Here is a 22,149-nt window from a genome sequence, read left to right as displayed (position 1 = left end):
TTTTAGATTCAAAGTGGCAATTAGCCACAAAATTATGGCAACAGGACAGGATAAATGATTCCAAAGAAAGGGGGCATTTATGAGATGGGAAAAATGAAATGAGGGGAGGGCATGAAAGAACCATGTTACAAAATTATTACAAACATGATCTCATCTGGATTATCTTTCTTAAAATAAATACGAACTTTTTCTTCATATAAAATAATGTCCTTTCTTAGATGACCATATCATTGTGTTCCCATTTCTCTTCCTATACTTCTAGCTAATTTGCTACCTTGACCAAGAAAAGATCTTCTTGGCATTTGCTTTTCTAAATCTTTACTCATTTTACAATCACCCTCTCCCTCCAACTTTAGATCTATGGGGAATTCTAAGACAGACTGACACACAAGCCCAATCTTTGTAGCAGTGTTTGGAAGCAGGTTACCAATGAACAAATGTCTCCAAAAAGCCTGCTGAATGTCAGCCCCTCCAGGTCAGAGTTCAGGGTTCTATTTAATATACAGATAGAGCTCATAAAGTGAGAACTTTAAGAATTCCATATCCTCTACTACATTGGGATGCTTCTGGTGAAAGTCTGAGAGAGCCCAGCCCCAAAGCCACTGTCATATCCACTGAAGTATAGAAGAGAGGCAGCATGTGACTTGAAGTCACCACAAAGGTTAATCTTGCCATCCAACCTGGGAGAGTTTTATCAAGACTCTCCTTCTTCAACATTTTCCCTTCTTCTCTCTTCCTCCCTTACTATGCTTCAGCCAGAATGAAGTTCTTAGACTAGGGTAAGTTCCTCCCTAATTCAGGATCACTGCACCTGCAGCTCCCTATGCCTGGAATGGCCTCCTCTTGGCTCCTGCTCTTCAGGTCTTAGATAAATACGAGCCCTTCTGCAAGATCTTCTTACTCTCTTATGTCAGCCCCTCTGATCCAATTATTTTCTATCACAGCACCTTTAGCATCTCTTTCATAGCATTTACAACATGCCTTTGTTTATTTATTTCTTACTTAACTGCCTCACTCTTAAGAATGTAAACTCTTTGAGGGCAGAAACCATCTCTATCTAGATGACAATTATATCCCCAGAATTTAATATGGTGCTTGGCACGTGATAGGATTAAATTTGTTGAATGAACAAGTCATGAATGTATATTAGTTCCTTCAAGACCCAGATTAAATCTGAGAAGCAGGTTCCTATATAATCTACACTGTGCCAGAACCTACACTTTTACAGAGAAAATATCCTTATCAACTCTCCCCACCCCCCATCCTACCCCTAAAGTTTCCTTCCAAGCACCAGGGAAATGGGTGAGGCAAGTCAAAATGTATGCATAAAATTTAATTAATTATTTACACCACAAACAAGGTGAGGCTATACCAAAGATCTGCAGAAGTCACAGAATTTCCAAGAAGAAATTTCTAGTTTCACCTTTTGACATGTAGAAAAGTCTTTCTCCTTACGAGTTTGACTGAGAAAGGAAATCTGCAGTGGGCCTTGAGTGTTCAGGTGGATGCCTGCTGGTTATGCCAAGAATGCACAACCCTGACAGCTTTCTCTGTGGGCCATTTCTCAGAGTTGTGTTTGCAGCAAACGTCTCCCTCTAGGACAATGAGCAGGCTTGCTAGCTCTTTGTTATAAAGGTGGTAGGTTTTTCAAGCTCTGTGTTCCTCAGCAGTAACCAGGGCCAGCTTTGTTGGCAGGCAGCCTGTGTGGTTGCACGGTGCCCTGCATTCAGAAAAGCCCTGCACTTGGTTTAATGCTCTTCTTTTGAGATCTGAAAATTCTTAATAATTTTATAATAATTGTATTTTGTGAGTGAAGTCCAAAGAGACAATGCAGCATGCATGTGAACAGAGGAGATACATGCAACATGCACAGACATCATTGCTTGTCACCCTATTCACACATCGCAGTGGCCTGACAATGCATGGGATTTCAGCAAGATTCAGGGAAAGTACAAGGTAAGCATGTTATATCTTTGGTTGAATAGATAACACAGCCCCCAAGAGGCAATACTTTCCATTTGCATCAGAATTTGCTTAGAATACACAAAAGAAATGGCATTCTAAGAAACAGAAACAACCAAGGAAACTGATCATATTTCTCCTTAGCTGTGTTATTTCCGTGTATTAGCCAGCCACTTACACTGAAAATGATGGCATAGAAGGAAAAGGAAAGATAGGGCAACCCACAGTTTCTTTTCCTTTCAGTCCTTCCATACTCATCAGTAAGCTGAAGGTAGAGAATGCTAGTATAATGTACACACATCAAGGAGTGAAATAAACCAGTTGAATTCGTTTTGACAGCATTTCCACTGTTCTGGTATGAAGAAAACATGTGTACAGAATATAAATTGGAATTTCAGTTATTCCACATGTACGAACATTTAAAACTGGCCTTGCACAAAATAAAGATGATGCTAAAAATTTAAAATTTTATTTTTATTTAATTAGAATGACATTAAGTAGCAAATAATAATATAATAAGTCAAGAGAGAGACCAAGGAGAAAGGAAAGTTTGTATTATAATATTTCTAACAGTACTTTTTAACTTTATTACAATTGGTAAAAGATTATTAAAATTGTACTATTAACTACTGTCCATAGTTTATAGTAGGTGTATTTTTCCCTTTATACCACCTTATTATTATCACCTTGTACAGGTGTCATACGTTCGTTATAATTAATGAAAGGACATTCTTAAACTTGCACTATTAACTATAGTGCATCAACTACAGTAGGGTTCACTGTGTTATACAACCCCATATTTTATCTTTTGTTTTTTGAGTAACATATACAACCAAACGTTTCTCCTTTTAGCCACATCATCTGTATAATTCAGTGCTGTTTTACACTCACAATAATGTGCTACCATCACCACCATCCATTTTCAAACCATTGCAATTAACCTAAATAGAAATTCTGTACAAAGTGAGCACCAACTCCCCATTATCTAATCCCTATCTATCCCCTGGTGTCCTATATTCTAGATTATAACTTAGTGAGTTTTCTTATAATTATTTCGTATTAGTGAGACCATACAATATTTGTCCTTTTGTGTCTGGCTTATTACACCAAGCATAATGAACTCAAGGGTCATTCATAATGTTGCATGCATCAGGACTCATTCCTTTTTATGATGGAACAATATTCCATTATATATATACCAAATATTCTTTATCCATTCATTGACTGAGGAACACTTGGGTTGCTTCCATCTTTTGGCAATTGTGAATAATGTCACCAGGAACATTTGTGTGCAAATATTTGAGTCCCTGCTTTCAATTCTTCTGGGTATATACATACTAGCAGGATTGCCAGGGCATACAGATATTCTATACTTAGCTTCCTGAGGAACTGCCAAACTGTCCTCCACAGTGCCTGCACTATTCTTTACATTCCTACAGGCAGTGAATGAGTATTCCTACTTTGCCATATCCTCTCCAATATTTGTACTTTTCTGATTTTTAATAGTAGTCATTCTAGTGGGCATGAAATGATATCTCATTGTGGACTTGATTTGCATTATCCTAATAGCTAGTTATGTTGAACATTTTTTCATGTACTTTTTAGCCATTTGTATGTCATCTTTGGAGAAATGTCTATTCCAGTCTTTTTGCCCATTTTTTAATTAGGTTGTTTGCCTTCCTGTTGTTGAGTTATAGATTTCTTTACATATTCTGGATATTAAACCCTTACCTTTTCCAGTCTTTCACTTTCAAGCTATTTGTTTTTTTGGATCAAAGGTGAGTTTCTTGCAAACAACAAGACTTGGATCATGGTTTTTTTATCCATTCTGCCAACATGCTTCTTTTGACTGGGGAGTTAAATCCATTAACATTTAGAATTATTACTGTAAAGACATCATATACTTCAACCATTTTTTCCTTTGGTTTTTATATGCCAGATCTTTTTCCTGTCTCTCTTTTCCTTTGTTGCAACCTTCTTTTCTGTATATTTGATCTTTTGTGATATATCTGATGCCTTTCTCATTTTTGTGTCTGTGTATTTTAAAACTACTTTCTTTGTGGTTACCCTGGGGTTTATATTACACAACCTGCATCCATAACCCACCAATTTGAAAAGATACCAACTTAGCTTCACTAGCACACACCTTCTCTGCTCTCATATCACTTTCTTTCCTCTCTTTATGGTGCTTTTGTCCCACTTTACCACTTTATATTCTGCATGTCCATTATGAGGAAATATGCCTTTTTATTAAATTGTACTGAGACTCATATAGGAATCAAAAACTAGAGCTATATATCAAGCATACAATACTATTGGGTATTACATTTACCCTATATTTACCATTAGTGTTAATCTTCATTCCTTCCCACTACTCCAAACCACTATCTCCTGTCTTTTCCTTTCAACCTGATGAACTCCCTTTAGTAATTCTTATAGGATAGGACTTTTGTTGATAACATCTCTCAGTTCCTGTTATCTGTGGAAATTTTAAGCTCCCCCTTATTTGTAAGGACTAATTTGTTGAATAAAAAAATTGGGACTGGAAATTCTTCTCTTTCAGTCCCATAAGTATATCATACCACTGCCTTCTTACCTCAATGTTTTCTGATGATAAATCAGCACTTAGTCTTATTGAGGATCCTTTGTACATGACAAATCACTTTTTTTCCTGCTGCATCAGAATTCTCTTTAACTTCGGCATTTGACATTCTGATTAGTATATGTCTTGGAGTAGGTCTATTAGTATTTATTCTGTTTGGAGTATATTGCATTTCTTGCACATTGATATTAATGTCTTTCATTAAGAGTTGGGAAATTTTCACCCATTATTTCCTCAAATATTCTTTCTGTCCCTTTTCCCTTCTCTTCTCCTAGGATATCCATGACATATATGTTTGTGCACTTTGTGCTTTCACTCAACTCCCTAAGACACTGCTCAAATTTTCCTACTATTTTCTCCATCTCTTCATCTGATTGTATGAGTTTGATTATTCTAGTTGATTCCTTCTTCTGCTTGTTCAAATCTGACTCTAGTGTACTTTTTAATAATCTCTACTACTGTGCCTTTCATCCCTGTAATTTGTTTTCTAACACTTTCAAATTCTTTATGATCACACATTGTCTTAATATCCTTTATCTCATTATGCATGTTTTGCATCATCTCCTTGATTTAGATTTAACTTCAATTAGTTGTTCTAAATTGTGTCTCCTATGACATTTTAGTTTGTTTTCTTGACGGAGCATTATCTTCGCATTTTTTAGTATGACTTGTAATTTTTTTAATTTTTTTTCTTTTTTTGAGGTACTGGGGCTGGAGGTTGAACCCAAGACTTCATAAGAGAGAAGCTGGTACTCAACCACTGAGCCATGTCAGTTCCCCTGAGTTGTTTTTTTTCATTTGTTTGTTTGAGGTTTTTTGGTTTGTTTTTTTATGAGGCACTGGTAACAAAACCCAGGACCTCCCATGTGGGAACCAAGCACTCAAACGCTTGAGCCACATGCAATCCCATGACTTGTAATTCTTTCCTGATATCTACGCATCTGATTCCCTTGATGAGGTAACTCTGAAGGTCAGTTTCTCTCTCTTGTTCTAAGGCTTAATTGTTCATTGGCTTTGTGTTAAGGCTCTTCTTTGATGCCTGGCTCAACTTATACTGGACCTTTAGAATAGCTCATCAATAACTGATCAAAACAGGGCACCACTTGACAATCACCATAGTCTCTGCCCCCCCGCCCCCATGGGTTCCATTTATATGCAGCACTCCTTAGCAGCCTGTGCTTTGCCCTGGGTGTCTGTGGACTTGGGTCCCTGTGCCTGGATATGCATGGAGTTCTAACTCACTGCTGTAAGTGGCTTTACTGTCTATGTCTCTGTGGGAGGGTGGGATCTGTACTGCCTCTGAGTAACTCATGAGCTGCATGGGACTGAGGGAGGGGTAGAGAAGAGGATCAACAGGTTGTGACGGAAGTTTCCTGATATTTTTCTCTTTCTTTGATTCAGCAATTGTGGAGTCCTTCTCCAGACTCTACCATCCTCTAGAGTTCTAATCAAGTGAAATTTGGACTTTGATTCTTTGAATCTCTGAGGAGGATTTTTCAGATGTCTTACACTTCCAAGATGATGACATCACTACCCTGTTAATCATCCTTATCACCTACTCCTTCACATTTGCCACTCTTGGTGGGGATAAGTCATTAAATCCCTCCTCCCAACAACAAACAGATTATCTCACTTTTGCATCAAGAAGTATTATATTCTGAGCTTTTCTTTCACTTCTCTCTATGCTATCCAAATCTATCCCTCCAACTAAACCTATAATCATCCCAGACTTGTCAATAAACTTTTATTAACTTAAAATGACTCTTAAAATAGACCTATTAACTTCTTAATTTCAATCTGACTCTTCCCTGAATGTTATTCTTGAAACAATGCATAGCAATTTTAAGGTATTGAAAGTAGAGATCATGCCTTATCATTTTACTGTGATCTATAAAGTGTCTTAAGGGCAATGAATCAGAGCAAGCAAAAGGGTACCATATAAGGAAGGGGAGCCAAAAACATAGTAGGATACTGTCAAAGTAGAATCTGTCAAAGGAGAAATGTGTATATTACACTTCTAGATATCCTCAAAACAGAACCCCTTGCTTTATAAAACTGCCATTATAATTGGAAAATATATGCATATTAAATAAACTTGTATTGAATCAGTGTTATATTTGGTAAAGTTATCTCTACTTTGGAGGAAATTTGGGGTATGACTGGAAGTGGTTGTACAGAAAGAATAAAAAAAAGACAATTTAGAGTTAAACATAAAAAGGTTAACTTGAACCTGAACCTTTGAGAGGTACTAATGATCTCTTGCTTCTTTTGTTACATCTCTGTTTAAGTCAATGTCAATAATAAACAATGAAATTCCATATCATGTTGTCTCACTTGTTATAAAACTTGTAGATATTACTATAGGAAAGTAATGATGATCTAGGAAGAAAATCAGGCGGTAACTCTCTTGATATCTGTAGGAGTAGGCCAGCTCTTGAACCTGCCAAGAGAGCTTGCTTTGTCTACACTCCATCACCCAGGAGGTGACTGGAATAAAGAACATTACCTGAGCTCATTGGGCTGAATTTAATTTGAACCATAGGAACTACTCGTTCTTTTCTTTTAGTCTCAAGTCTCCTCCATTTACTCATGCATCCTCATTCCTGCCTCTCCTACTTCTACCCTTTTCCAGGTGCTCTACCCATCACTGGATAAAAGGACTAGATGAAAAAGTAACACTAGGAAATCTACCATAAGTTCAGATTTTCATAGAAGGCAAAGTAAAAGAAACACCTTCCATGTAGTAAGTGTGATTCTGGGTCAGAGCTATTTTTCATAGGCAATTTAATGTGTAGTCCCTATGTCATCAAGTGTCCTAGAACACACGTAAAAGGACTACAGAGTCCTATATTCATCTTTTGATGGCTAAAAATTCTGTTGGTATCATTTTCCTGCCAGAAAAGAAAAATAAAGACAAACAATATTTCAAGGATGAATATGTTTTATGTTTCACCTATGCCAAAAACTATGAAATACAGTGTTTTTATATCAGGGCAAATATGATCACATTGCTGTCCACAAAACATGCACAAGCTGTTCACAAAGATATCCACAAGCAGTATGAAAGTGAGTTTCCCTTCCATTCGAAAATTCTTGATTGTAGTACTATGTGTTCAGTGATTCAAGCATTTTTTTTAACTATCACATACAAGAAAATGGAACAATCATTGCAAGGGACATAAAAAGTAAGGTAATTGCAACTATGGACAAAATGAGGTACAGGGTCAGATACTAAACTATACCTAAGTACCAGTATAAGGGGTTGACTCCTTACATTGTCTCAGACACATCCCAGAATTCCAAATTCTCTACACACAATGCCAATGACAAGTACGTTTGACCCTTACTGTTTTATTTTGGTTTTTTTTTTACTTTTAAGTAAGCCTAATTTTCCTTGATAGTTAATACTTTAATGCCATTTAAAATATAAAAACTGAGGACTGATGGATTGCAATATTATGACTATGAGTAACTATTCAGTGGATTCTTTCCTCAGAGGATCTCCTAGCACTATTTAAAGGAAAGTTATCTACTGCAAAAGGTTAATCAACTCAAACTGAACAAAAGGTCTGATTTTAATTGAAAGTCCAAATGTCAAAATCTGAGACAGGCTTTAAATACAGCAAAACAAATTTAACATGTGGGATGCTAAAAAATCTCTTGTGTAAATCTGCATCCCAAATCCTTGCTAGGATGACAGTATATATTTTACAATGACAGTAGACATTTGCTAAAATGACAGGAGCATTTTGATGATAATTTCAAAAAATACACCTGAGTTTTATTATCTTGCAATATGCTTGTCTGAGTTTGGTATCAAGATATTGCTGCCTCTGAAAAATGAAGTGGGAAGTGTTCCCTCCTCTTTGATTTTCTGTGAAGAGTTTGTGTATAATGGGTGTTATTTCTGACTTAAATGTTTGGTAGAGTTCACCAGTGAAATCATCTGGGAATAGAGTTTTCATAATTAGAAGGTTTTTAACTATGAGTTCACATTCTTTAATGGATAACCTTCTGAGGTTATCTCTTTCTTCCTGAAGGAGTTTCTAAAGGCTGTTTTTCAAAGAATCTGTCCATTTCATCTACACTGTCAAATTTATAGGCATAAAGTCATTCCAATATCTGAAATCTCTATAAAGCTATACTTCTTTTATTCCTGATACAGGTAATATGTATCTTCTCTATTTTATTCTTGATTAGTCTTCCTTTATCACTCTTTTTATTTATTGAACTTTCCGAAGAATCTACTTTTACTTTCGTTGATTATCATTAATAGCTTTCTGTTTCCCAATTTTATTGATTTCTCTTCTTATCTTTACCATTTCCTTACTTCTTGCCTTGGATTTAATTTGTTCTCCCTCCCACCCTTAAGGTAGAAGCTTAAACCACTGATTTGAGATCCATCCTCCATTCTTAAAAAAAATATTTAGTACTATAGATTTCTAAGAACTCTGTAGCTTCATCCCACAAATTTTGACATACTGTATTTCTATTTTCATTTAATAAAAATATTGTAAATATCCTACATGACTTCCTTTTTAACCTATGGTGTGCTAAGAACATGTTGTTTAATTTTTAAATATTGGGTATTTACAGATATCCTTCTGTTTCAATTGCTAGCTTACTTGTTTTGTGATCAGAGATTACAGTATTATTTTAGTTCTTTTATATTTGATGGTTTGTTATATGACCTCATAACGAAAAAACATTACTAGTTGTAAGAGAAATATTACATTATATTACATGGGATAATTCACTAAAAGGATACAACAATCCTTAATGTATATGTACCTAAGAATAGAGTTTCAAAGCACACAAAACAGAAATTCACAGAACTGAAAGGAGGAATAGAAAAATCAAGTCTACAACTATAGTTGCCCACTTCAGTAGTTCTCTCTAATAGTCAAAAGATATACATCAGTAAATTTATAGGGGACCTGAAAAACTCTAAAACCTAATTTAAAGTAGTTGACATTCATAGAACATTCCATCCAACATTAAGAGCAAAATACTCTCTTTAAGTACATATGAAACACTGACCAGGATAGACTATATCCTGGGTCATAAAGAAAACCTCAACAAATGTGAAAGGAATGAAATCATCAAAATGTATTCTTTGGAACAAAGGAATTAAAATAGAAATCCATAGGAAGCAGATGTGGCTCAAGCAACTGGGCACCCACCTCCCACATGGGAGGCCCTGAGTTCAGTTCCCAGTGCCTCCTAAAGAAGATGAGCTGATACAACAAGCTGACTCAATAAACAGGGGCAGATGTGTCTCAAGCATGGGAGCTGCCAGGTTCAGTTTCCAGTGCCTCCTAAAGCAGGCAAGGAGAAACAGCAGGCAGACAATAAGCAGAGCAACGAGGGAACCATCTTGGGGAGGGTGGAGAAGGAGAGAAATCAATAACTGCAATATACCTGGAAAATCCCTAAATATGTGGAAATTAACATATTTCTAAATTAGCCTGGGGTCAAATAAGAAATCACATGAAAATTAGAAAACATTGTAAATTGTATTAAATAAAAGCACAATGTAACAAAATTTGGAGAAGCAGACAAAACAATGCTTGGAGGGAAAAATATAGCATTACAAACATATTTAAAAAGAGTAGGTCTCAAATCAATAATCTGAAACTTTACCTCAAAAAACAGAAAAGAAAAACAAAAGAAATCCAAAGAAAAGAGAAGAAAAGAAAAAAATCAATAAAAGTGAAAAACAAAACATAATGGACAAAAAGAAACCAAAAGTTTTGGAAAGTTTGAAAAGATAAAAAAAATTGACAAACCTCTAGGCAAACTGATAAAAAAATAGAGACGACACAATCATCAAAATGTATAAACTTCCAAAATACAATACTGAATGAAGAAATAAGTCATTTATATACATACTAAAAAATGCAAAAATAGATACCACATTGTTCAGGATCAGACACAAGTATGGTAAAACTATATAAAACAAAACTGAAATGATAACCACAAAAAACAAATTTGGTGGGCGAAGGATAAATCCAGGTGGGGCACACAAAGACACTCAAGGGTGCTGGTAATGCTTGTTTCATAAACTGGATAAACGGCGGCACGAATAATTTCTACTTGTTCTTAGTCATATCATAGGGAAAATTTTTCTATTATAATTATTTTAAAAATAAATAGGAATTTTTATACTCCTGACATTCTGTAATGAAGCAAGCAATATTTAGGAAAACTGTGAAAATACATCCACAATTAATCATGGATAAGGCTAACAGAACTTTTTTCCTCTTCTAACGATACCATAAACTCCTGCTACATGTAGTCTGACAAAACAGCACAGGCCTTACAAGATGCTTTCCTTTTTTTTGCAGAGAAAGTCACCACATGTTAACTAAACCATGTGCCAGTGAAATAAATTGTGAAGAGTGAAACCTCTAAGCTGGATGATAGATTCAGTGCTGGTGATATTCCTTATTCAGATCTCTTCTTAAATGGGTACAATTTAATTTTCCCCAAGATAATCCACCCAATAAAAGCAAAATAACCATGAATAAAAAAAACCTCAATTGTCTGATTGGTGGAGATTGGGATCTTCCTTTTTATATTAGCTATAAAACTCCACGACTCCAAAAAGAAATGTTGAAATGTTCAATATGGTTTGCTTTATACAGCTACTTGTTTTTTAAGAGAATCTTGACCTCAGTATGAGGTATAACCACAGTATGTGAAGTATCCCCAAAAAGTATACTTCTGGACAGGCTGATCACTAAATACAACAAAGGAAGGATTCTAGGTAAATCAGTTTATCAGAAGACATTCTGTCAGCAAAGAATGCAAAGAAACTTTCTGCAGAATTGCCTTTAACTTTCTACAAATAGTGACATGTCAGCAACGAGAATAGGTTTAACTCAAAAGGCAAAACTGATTAGATAAGGAAAACTGAAAGCATCAAGAGGATAATAAAGAAATAACAAATGGTAAATACAGTCCAAATCAATGTCAATTTCTAGGGCCCAAAATTTTTTCTTACGTAAGTGAAAAGTAAGCAACTGGCATGTGCTAACAATCCAACAATATGATCTGTGTGAAATACTCCACAAAGTGACAACACCTATGTGTAAATGGGGCCCTGCATAGGTAATAATATATCATTGGACACAAGATCCTTCAAACTACAAAGTTGCTAATTCATCTCATCAGGGATATGAAAACATCCAACTCACAAACATAGGCAATGAAATAGCTCAAAGGAATTTCCAACATTTCAACTATTATGGCAGTTCAAAGAAACCATTTTCTGAACGATGCCTGTCCTTGGGAATTTTAGAGGCAAGTGAAAAATGGAAGGGGTTTTACCAATGATTCATGTATAAGTCAACTTGAAACCTCCACCAAAATACTTCTACTCCTGTTGTAAATCTTCTTTATCACATTTAATTGAGCAGGCCGTTGTCTCATCAAAATGCAAATCCATTTACTTTAATATGAAGCTTAGAAATATCTGATTAATAGAGCCAGTAGGCTTCCTATCTATTACACTTTTATTTTTATGTAATTTATGTCAGGGAAAATATCTTAAAATAAACCTTACAAAATGAATTTGCTCTTAAAAGTAAACTCCCTTTTCTGCACACACCCTCCCTGCACTTCTTCCAAGTACACCTCAGCGAGTTTGTGCCCCATTGTCTCCCTTCACCAGCCTCATAATCGTTTATGGAGAGAATTTCTACCACCCACAAGACCTTGGGGATCATCAGGGGACTGTGCCTGGCTGGGCTGGGAAGCGGTCAGTGGGACAGAGGGCAGCACGACGTCTCACTCGCTGGTGGAATGGTTCCGCTGAAAGTGCAAAATGAGAAACACTACATGCTACAGTGATCACCAGTGTTGATAGTCACGAAGCATCATTTAAAAGGAACTAACTCAAAACAGAATCTTAGAGAAAGGACATCAAAAACTACTTAACATGAATCAAAGTCAAGAATGAATAACAGAAACTAAAAAGTAAAACCTCTTATGATGCTACTGTAGAACAAATCAAGCATATTCTTATTAATTTTAAAAACTATCACTTCTTTATTGGTGAAAACATGAATTCATATGGTAGTAGATCTGCTGAACTTCCAAGAGGATGGCAAAATCCCAGATAGGGATTTCTTTAAAGATGATTAAAAAGGGGACAATATTACTCTATTTAGCCATTTACTTTTTTAAAAAAAATTCTGTTAATGTCTGTGCTTTTGATTATTTTGATGTGTTAATTCTGGAAGTCAGTTTCTCCCTCTTGCCTAGGGTTTTGTTTTGCTTTACTCATTTTTTATTATTTTTTAACTTTATTTTTAAATAAGTTTTAGATCACAGAAAAGTTACAGCAAAAATATAGGGAATTCCCATATATCCCATCCCCCCCCTCACGTTTTCCCCTATAACATCTTACATTAGTGTGGTACATTTGTTCCAACTGAGGAACAAATAATGAAGAACTGCTATTAACCATGATCTATAGTTTACCTTATGGTTTACACTTGGCACCGTAAATTTTATAGCTCTTGACAAAATGTACAATGGCCTGTATCCATCATTGCCATGTCATGCAGGACAATTCCAGTGCCCTAACTCTAGAGACATCTGGTCACTACAGGCAAGGCACACAACCCCGTGAAATCAGCACCCCACAGTGGGCCTTACCTTGGAATATATGATAACCTATTTCCCCAATGTAACAGAATTAGACTCATTTATAATTTTCCTACACGATTCTTCTGCCCCTTCTATTTGAACCTACAATGTTCCAGAGATTTAAATCTTCCATCTGTTCATATGTCCATTGAGCCCTGAATCTCAGCAGAGTTGCCACCAATGCCTACTCTCCAGTTCATCGGACTCACCCAGGACAACTGACAGAATGATGGCGATGGGTAACCTCCATCCCTAAAGTAGAGTCTCTACTACTGCAAGCAAAACACTTGCTTCCATCTGCCCAGCAAGATCTCTGTTCCCTCTCAGTCTGAAGCAGGGTGCACATCGCCATCCCAAAATCCTCAGGATTGAGGACTGAGCAAGCATAAGGCAGAGAAAGCAACCGTGGACAATAGAATACTTCCTATTGTAGTAACGGAAGAACGTGTAACACTGATATAAAGACAGTGGTTACCAGAGGCTCTGAGGGCAGGGGGAGGAAGGACAAGTGGAACACAGAGCCACTTCCCTTTTTTTTTTTCTTTTTGAGGTACCCAGGCCAGGTATTAAACAACCTAGAACCTCAAATGTGGGAAGCTGGTGTTAACCACTGAGCCACACTGGCTCACCTGAGTTGGTTTCTTCATTTGTTTGCTTGTTGTCTGTTTTTTGGTTGTTTTCAGGAGGCACCGGGACCAAGCCCAGGACCTCCCACATGGGAAGCAGGCGTTCAACTGCTTGAACCACAGCCGCTCCTGAGCCATTTACTTTTAATCTATCACCTGTCATGATAACAGGCTGTGCTTTTTGCATCCATACAACAAACTGGACGCGTGTCATCTTAAGCTCTCAATTATTTTAACCTTGCTTTGAGTGGGGGACTTTTAAAAAACAGAGGCTGGTCTGTAGCATACATTTGGCATGATTGGTGGTAATAATCTGATGATATTATCTCATCATCTGTAACAAATGTTCCACCAGGGTGTGGAGTTGCATGGGAAATATACACAGCTGTATGATTGTTTTGCAAGTTCACAATATCTATAACAAAAATATATTTTAAAAAATAACAGTATGGGTTGGGGGAAAAATATGCCAAATGTAAGATAAGGAATACAGTTGGTAGTAAAATTTTGATGATTCTCTTGTATAGTTTGTAACAAATGTTTCACACCAATGTAAAGAGTTGGTGGGGGGGTGATGTATGAGACCCCTGTGTGATGTTACGTATGTTTATTTTGTAAGTTTGCAATTTTTATTATACACTTAGTGTTTATGTGTGTTCATGTATGAATGATAAACTTCAATAAAAAAAGAGGCTGTCTTAAATAAAGCACATTTAAAATGAAATAAATAAACTCATATTTATAAACTAACAAACTATTCTCCATCGCACAGTCCAGAGTAGGTGCTGGTGATTCTGCTCGTGGCGCAGCACTTCTTCCAAGCACCTGAACGCCATTGAGAGCCGTCAGCAACAAGACAGAATTGCAAATTAGGATGAAGTCACCACAGAAATCTTCGGTAAGGTTATGTTTCACTTATACTGCACGTTAAGTTGACTACAGTTGACTCTGTATCTCCATATGAAATCAAGAGGCTTCACAGTGGTGGCAAAGTTGATGATAGTTTGAAATCCTTTATGAGGAAAACCTAAATAGCAGCTCTTACTTATGCAGTCTACAATACTCCAGGAAAAAAAAATAAGACTGTACAAATTGCGACCCCTACATAACTCTTCCTTAGCAATGTCCTAATCCTAAAGATCAAGTTTCCATATTCCCCAACATAATCAAATAGGACTCCATCACAGATAATTCCCTGGATAAAAGTCTGCAGATTACTCACTGTGAAAGAAGCAAGACACTTTCCCCATCCCAGTGAAAAAGGCAGGCCACAGGAAGGGCAACTCTTCACATTATAGCTGCCAATTATTAAGAGGTAAGACATTGTAGTTTGTCCATTACGCTCTAAAGGATAATTTTAATTACACATGTGGGTATTATTCTTCATCATGCATACTCCTAAAGGGGAAAAATAAACTAAGCTCTATCATGGCCATTCCAGGGCAAAAGAAGCAAAGCAAAAAGAATTAGTGTGAGTTCTGCAGATCCAAGGCACAAATTTTAACATATTCTGGGCACACACGGTGCACAGCTGTTGACTAAATCTGGCCCTTGGGGGCCAGTATGAAAGAAAACACAATTAGAGATGAAATAAGCAGGTGTTTTCTTTTGTTTGCTTGCTTTCATTATTTGAGTGAGAAGAGCAAGATAACTTCCTATATGGCAAAGCACACAGAGAATTTCAAACTCTTCACCTAATTGCTTTTCTCTTAATGGCAAAGTGAATAGTGTTCTTTCTGGAAATAAATTCCCCTTCATGCCCATGGAGCAAAAGAATGATAAATAAAAGTCTTTGTTGTTCTGGGCTAAAATTAAAATATATTTGTGACATTAAATTCTATTCTGCCCTATTCTTTAAACAGTAAATGAACATTAATGAGGACCTTACTCTAGTCCACTTTTTATTACAGTTATGTAATTTTCTCATCTCTCCCATCAGAAAAACTCCTTGAGATAAAAAATGGTAGAATTCATTTGTGTCCCAAATACAGATCTAGCATAAATATTTATGGAATGATTTGCATCCAGCAGGCACTCCAAAATATCTGTAGAACGAATCAATTCTGAGTCCTTGAGAGAAATGCTATGAAAACAAGATCTTTTATAGCATCATGGTATTTTAGACAAATGTAGTCTATTCACACAAAGGTCACTTGCTGGTAGTAATTTAGTGCAAGGAAATAAGATGGACACTTCAAGTAAAATTCTCATGTTTCCAAAATACAGAGGTAACAGAATGAGAATTTTTCCTCTCTCTCCAATCTTATCCTGTATACTGCTATTATACTAGTTACATAGTTTTAAAACACTGTGGGTTCTAACAAACATATAAAATGTACCATACCATTATAAAATAAACACATTTGCACCCATCAAACAATATCTTGAGCTGAATGCAGTCTAAAGGATATGGGCATACTATGTCAGCTATAATGTTTCTGAGAAAGTTTTAGGTGAAAAGAGTTATATGAAAACAACTATCCAATGCCTCATTTCTAAAGATGCAGCCAATGCTGGATTAAGGATATGCTTATGCCACTGGCAAAGCAAGGGTTCAAAAAACATTTTAAGTGAATCTGTTGTTTTATATGTATATTTTATAGGAAAAAGGGGAGCACTGAATTGGTCATCATAAGGAGAATTAAAAAATTAGACATTCTTACTTTCTCACTACTCAGTAGTTTTAATAACTACATAAAGTCCTCTGTGCACCATCACCCCCACCATTATAAGGCCCTGGGGATACCCATGGTGGAGAATCCCAACAGAAAAGCAAACTTTTAGGGACAACATTAAGGGCAATAAATCTAATCTCTACCCCATCTCCAGACCCAAGAGACTTTTTTCATTTTATTTTAAGTTCTGGGGTTTATTTTACCAATAATAAAATGGTTCTATTAAGTAAAAACTATAAAAATTTGTATTTTGCATATTTTTAAGAGACATTATAAACTATTTCCCCACCTCAGACAAAAAATATGAAGTATTTTCCCTAAGGCGCTTTACATCTCTATCTATAGTGAAAATGTTAATTTTTTAAGCCATATTCTAACACAAAATATACTTGTGTTCACAAAAATCTTTAAAGCTACATAAATACTAAAATTAAAATTTTCATAGACCAAAATTTCCCTCCAACAAGGTAACTATTTCTCCTGTCTTTCTCTCTCAAGTTGACTGCTATTCTACACGTATGATCCTAAAAACCTGTCACAGTCTTCTGAATTACAAGGCTCAAAATCAAGACATCTAACATTTGCCTTACCAGAACTTTAATTTCAGAGTCTTTTTCAGCAGCCTTATACTGTTCTGGGAATAGAGAAAGTATTCTCAGTCCCTCTGTCTATCAGGAAGTAGCTGCATTTTCCTCTAAGAGTCATATTACTTTCATCGAATCCAAGAGAACATTTCTCTTTAAAGTAACTTTGAGTAAGAAAAGGAAGAAACAGATATTTAAACACGCTTATATGTGAATCAAAGTTACAATTATCCTAGAAAGGCTAATTTACTAATTTTCAAATAAAAAGATGACTGCCATGAAGTTTTTCTTGGGTAAAATTCAGAATTATTCTATTGCATAGCTTCAAGAGGTTGCTAGTTTGAATAAAGGTGATCCAGATCTTCCTTTTGTTGCATTTAACCTACTGTCTTTCCCCAACGGGTAATTGTAGACTTGTGGCGAGAGGTGCACAGCTCTTAATCTTCCTCAGTATGGTAACTGCAGGCCCACTGTCAGAGGACAATGGTGAAAACACTCAGGCAGAAAGCAGCAGCACATGATGTTCATTCATCAGTGCTGACAGTGCTTGTGACATGGGGCATTGTTCTGATTTACTCCAACAAATCTTCAGAGTTTTAAGTGATTTCAACAGAGACTTTAATCTTTTGCTGCAATTAGTGCTCTCCACAGGCTTGACATATTATCTAACCACTGCATCCAAGGCCTTAACAAATCTCACTGCCCTTTTTTGCTAATTTGAAAAAAGGCCTCGATTCCAGAGTTGGTGATTTCTACCCCTAAAATATATTCTGGTAAATTAAAACACAAATAAAATGCCCCACTTACAGCTTACAATACGTATGACATAAATCTTTTGTTCGCAGAATTCTTCACTCTCAGCAGTCCTTAAATCTTCTCAGCGTTAAGAGAAACTGTATGGAAGTAAAGTTACAGAGTCCAAAAGTGATTTTCCTCTATTTTATATTCTAAGTTTTCACACCAGTTTGAAACAACACATTTATTTCTTGAACTAACTCTCCATTCATCACCAAGAGGGATTCCATTGTAGACATTTTTGGGTTAGTTCCCATCTTCCTAAGGCTATTATTGTTCTTTCCCAAAACATTAATTTTCTATATTTTCTTATAAAGCTAGTGAATTTAAATTCAGAATACAAGAGTACAATAGACACATTTCAAGTGAGTTGCCTACCATTTTCTTTTTCACTACTGCCATGAAAGAAAGAGGCAGATATGACACACAAATGACTACATTTTCTTGGCAGGAGCTGTAAAAATGTGAAAAGGGATTGGGTTAAAATATTTTCTAGGTTATGGTCTAGACTCATCAGTGGATTGCTATAAACAAAGATACAAGACAGCACTGAATACCATATTTTTTTTTCTATTCCATGCCTTTATCAAAGCCTCTGTCCTACCTTGAATGCCCTTTCCTCTTTATTCTGTGAAAATTTGACTCAGACCCCAGGGACAAATTAACTACCCCTCATCAGTGAAGCCATAACCCAAAATGCTGAGACCAAACAAATTATTCCCTCTCTAGTGTTCCAAAGGCATTTTTGCACTCCTTACATTACAATTTATAATCCAAACAAACATTTACACATCTCTCATAACACCACCAGGATTGTAACACAAACAGTGTTATATAGAGTAGGTACACATTTTTAGCAAATTGGACTGTCAAACTTCCAAAAAATAATAAAAAATCCAATGACAGAGCAAAAAGCAGGTAAAACTCAATATAGCCTTTTGAAGAAATATTATACAGTCACTAAAATATATTTATCAAAACCTTGGAAAATGCTCTGATATAATGTTAGATGAAAAAAAGTAAGAAAATAAAATTGTATAGAATTTTGATTTCCACTCTGTAATATATACTTTGAAAAAAGACAGGAAGAAAATGTATCGAATATTAACAGTAAGCCTTCAAGATCATAAAATGATGAAATATATTTAACTCCTCTTTCAAACTGAAGTGACTAAACATAAACAGATTTCCCCCTATTTCAGTCCTAAAGGATGGAGAGGAATATATCCACATGTCAGAAACATCAAGGAATTATATGAAACATATCACAAAAGAGACCATCCTGAGGAAAGGGCAAAATCCTGAATGACTATGTATATTCTAAATACCCAAGATATATCAGAGTACAAAGCAGACAATATCTGCCTTTTGGAGCTGACATTCTAGCAGAGATGTCCATGAAAAAATGGATAATATACAATAACTATGAAAAATACATTATAATTTAGAAGGTGAAGAGAACTATGAACAAATTTAAAAGTAGATTAGCTTAAAGGAGACCAGGAATGTGTGGTAGGGTTGCAATTTTAAAACAGGATAGTCAGAGTAAACCTCACTGTAGAAAACATTTGAACAAAATGTTTTAACATTTGAACAAAATGGAATAACACATACGCAAAAGAATTAGGGATGCTCAATAAACATATAAAAATTGCTCAGTCTTAACAAAGCATTATTTATCATCTAAAGAACTTGGCAACAATTTTTAAAATGATACCAAATGTTGGCAAGGATGAAGATAAAAGGTTAATGGAAGCATAAATTGGTACAACCACAAAACAATAAGAGAAATTAAAGGAGAAAACATATGGAGAAAATAAAGGCCCCTGCATTGCATCATAATCAAAGTTGAACACATGATGGATTAAGGATCTAAATATGATGAGCAGAAATTAAAATGTAACATAAAAAATCATAATGAAAGAAAATGTTGATAAATATCTATATGAACTAATAATAAAGAAAATCTTAAAAAAGATTTAAAAAGCAAAATCATACAGAAAAGGAAAAGTTGAATTTAAGCAAGTAAGTTATAGATCTCCATCCAACACAGAAAATTACAGACAATATTAACTGACTGGGAAAAGATATTTGCAACCTAAATTCATCTAAAACTAACAATGGATTAGTATTTAGGATATACAGTGAATATTTACAAATGAAGTTGAAAATATTAGGAAAACCTATAGAAAAATGGACAAAGAATAAACATGAACAATTCCCTGAAAAGGAAGCCTGAGAGGCTACCAAATAAATGAAGAGATGGTGCAAATTCCCCAGTAACCAGAGAAATACAAATTCCAACAATGTACCACTTTACACAGAAAAAAGAGGAAAAATGAAAATTATCCCCACATAAATTTCTGAAATGAATGTGATCCCAATTAGGATTCCAATTATTTGAAGCTGAATTATATTTTAAATTTAATATGAAAGCATAAACAGGAAAAATAAGCAAAGAAATCTTGCCCTAAAAGTGAGATAAGATTTATACTACCAGCCACAAAAAAGTACCGTGAGTCTACAATAATTAACAGATGATAGTATGCATGGCAGAATAGAAATAAAGTTAAGGAAATAAAGTTCAGAAGTGGACCAAAAGCTATACTGGATTTCAGGGTATGGATGAGTTAGCCTTCCTTCTGCCTAAGACCAAGTCCTTTATCTATTCTCTTGGTACCATATTCTCCATATTCTCCTACATTATCTACTGACTTGGAAAGATGTCCCACGTACATGAAGAAGGATTTTTTAAAAAGACCTACATCGCAACTCAAATAAATAGTCTGTAATCAAATAAATAATTTGTAATCATTTTAGAAGACTCTCGGATTTCATATGATCCAATGTTTCATCAAAACAGTTCCATTTGGCCTGCTCAAATATTTATTCCTTCAGTTTGAGGCTGTTGAATATTTGTCCAGCTCAGAACCCTCTGGACCCTCCCTGCCCACTATCTCAGTACTACTCCGTACTATTTAAAGGCAGTTTTCATCTATTATTACCAATAGAGCTCTCCCCCCAAATCTCTCTAACTCATCTTTAACATTTGCAGGCATCAGGGAAAGCTTCCAGGAAGAAGTGACATCCAAGGTGAGATCTGGAGAATGAACAGTACTTAGTCAAATGAATGAGGTAGGGTGAAGAAAGTCAAATGGGTCCAGAGGATGTGAGAACAATCTGACAAGTAGAATCTGGAACACTCAATAACAGACTGTGTAAAGGATAAGGTGACCAAGGACTAAAGCATGATGCTCAGTTTTCTAAACTTGGCACCAGAGAGAATGACAATATGATTATGTTAGGAAAAAAGTATAATCAGAGTAAAACCTGCAGATTGAAAGACACTAAGGGAAATAAGTAGTTTAAAATATGATACTCTAAAGCTAGCAGCATCAGAGCTATATTTTTAGGTTAGGTCCCAAAAGCAAAAGTTGGAACAATTATATATGCTACCAGGACCTGAATGTAGAACGAGAAGATCAGAGCTACAGCAACAGAATACAGGTGAAAACTGCCAATTTTGAGAGGGAGTTAAGAAAGAATAGAGAGAAAGGAAAAAGAGAGCAAAGAAAAAGAAACCAAAGAATAACAAAAGAGGAAAACCTAGAAATTGCAATGTTTAAAAACCCAACTAGGAACAAGACATATAAGAGTTATAAAAGCTAACATTAAATAAATATATGGGAAATAATTTAACCAACTTTCAGTTTTAGCTGAAAGTATCTGTATATTTACTTCATAAAAATAACAAAAAAAAATTCTGTATTTACCAGAATGAACTGAAAAACAATTCCCTAAAAAATAATTCCCTAATAACAATATCTTTTAATTTTGGAGAAGCTAAAAATTTTAGATAAGACTATAATCAACGTAACTGTATTATTATGCATGGTTACATATTAACAAGACACATGATCTTTTAAGATATTTATGACTTAAACTAGATTTCAATATTTTAGGAGACTTTTCCTTTCATTCAAAATTAAACACAGTAATATATAAAATATCCATTTAATATGTTTGGAATTGTGATATATAAGAGGATGCAAATGACCTAATTACCCCAAATACCTAAATCCACTGAGGATATTTTTTTCTTTCTGAAATTATTTTAAAAGATACAGGGAGACTTGCTCTACACAAGTATCACCAGGGAGATATTCTAAGCAGAAATTTTTAAAATCACATGAGTTTAATTGAGAAGGGGTGGGGGACATGGAATACTCCATATTTTTTTTCTCTGTTCT

This window comes from Dasypus novemcinctus, chromosome 25 (assembly GCF_030445035.2).
Source record: "Dasypus novemcinctus isolate mDasNov1 chromosome 25, mDasNov1.1.hap2, whole genome shotgun sequence".
In the NCBI taxonomy this organism is placed as follows: Eukaryota; Metazoa; Chordata; class Mammalia; order Cingulata; family Dasypodidae; genus Dasypus; species Dasypus novemcinctus.
The sequence above is the reverse complement of the archived record's forward strand: the minus strand, read 5'-3'. Positions refer to the sequence as shown.